This window comes from Cyprinodon variegatus, unplaced genomic scaffold, assembly GCF_000732505.1.
Source record: "Cyprinodon variegatus isolate N-32 unplaced genomic scaffold, C_variegatus-1.0 Scaffold855, whole genome shotgun sequence".
Classification (NCBI taxonomy): Eukaryota; Metazoa; Chordata; class Actinopteri; order Cyprinodontiformes; family Cyprinodontidae; genus Cyprinodon; species Cyprinodon variegatus.
The window spans coordinates 286,990-287,413 of NW_015151308.1; positions in this window are offsets into that span (position 1 = coordinate 286,990).

Below are 424 nucleotides of genomic sequence, written 5' to 3' on the forward strand. Positions count from 1 at the left end.
AAAAAAAATTTGCATTTAAGAAATAAAAATAAAATGTTGTCTGTCAAAATGCTGAATTCACAATTACTTAAGTGGTGGATTCTATTTAGTATCATTTAGGTTGATATTGGATCATTCAGAGATCCTCACTGAACTTCTGGGGAGAGTTTGCTGCAATGAAAGTAAAAGGGGCCGATTCATTTTGCACACCCCACTCTTCAGTTTTTTATTTGTTAAAAAAGTTAAAAATATCCAATATATTTAATTACACTTCATGATTGGGTAAAACTAGTTGTTGATTCTTCACTAAAAAAATGTTTATGTTCGATGCCTGAAATGTGGCAAGAGTTTGAGATTTTCAAGAGAGCAGATTATTTTTGCAGGGCAACTAACTGGGCTGATATCTAAGGAGAGCTCTGACAGGGTTTCACTTAGAAAAAGTCAG